Source organism: Anomaloglossus baeobatrachus, unplaced genomic scaffold, assembly GCF_048569485.1.
Source record: "Anomaloglossus baeobatrachus isolate aAnoBae1 unplaced genomic scaffold, aAnoBae1.hap1 Scaffold_201, whole genome shotgun sequence".
NCBI classification, from domain to species: domain Eukaryota; kingdom Metazoa; phylum Chordata; class Amphibia; order Anura; family Aromobatidae; genus Anomaloglossus; species Anomaloglossus baeobatrachus.
Genome location: NW_027441971.1, coordinates 104,702 through 105,362, shown reverse-complemented (window position 1 = coordinate 105,362; position 661 = coordinate 104,702). Strand labels below are relative to the sequence as shown.

The following is a 661-nucleotide window of genomic DNA, read 5'->3' as shown; positions in this document are numbered from 1 at the left end:
GCAACACACCTGTGGTCACTGCAGCAGCTGACTCCACTTTGTCCAAAAGGGATCTATTCCATTCAATTGCACATGATCTAGATTAGACTGACAACAAGATACTGCACGGGACATAGCAGAGTTGGTGAAGTTGAGTGGTGATGAGTTTGCCATTTGGATGAATAAAGCAAGTAAAAAGTGTGAAAGATAAAAATTCATTTCAATTCGCTAATCGGGCTAATATGAATCAGGTGAATTGAGTTCTGCTTTTGGAAACTGGGTTAAGAAGGGGTGCACTGGTCCTGGAGGTACTGCAATACCAGGTCAATGCGTGGAGTGGACAGAGCAAGCTCTTTTTCCATCTCCCTGTTCTAAAAATCCATTTAATATATGGTCCCCAGATAGGGGACGTATCAGATATTAAACTGATAAGAACAGATCACGTTTCAAACAAGCTTTATTGATTCATAGCACATAACAAAGAGAGAACAAAAATCATCTATTTTCACAGAATGATAAAAACACAGTAAAATGACAATTAATATTCAACTCTTTCAAATAGCAGTAAAATATGGCATAAAATCAATAAAAAGCAATATATAAAACCGACTAAACAAGGCGTCATATAAAACATGACATAAAAGCTTATATTAAAAGGCAAATAAAACCATTAAAAAATAGT

General features: G+C 35.9%; 1 pseudogene; it reads right to left on the bottom strand.

The window, feature by feature from the left end:
• Nucleotides 1-265: 265 nt before the first annotated feature.
• LOC142260941 (U2 spliceosomal RNA) lies at nt 266-438 on the bottom strand (annotated as a pseudogene).
• Between the last annotated feature and the right edge of the window lie 223 nt (nt 439-661).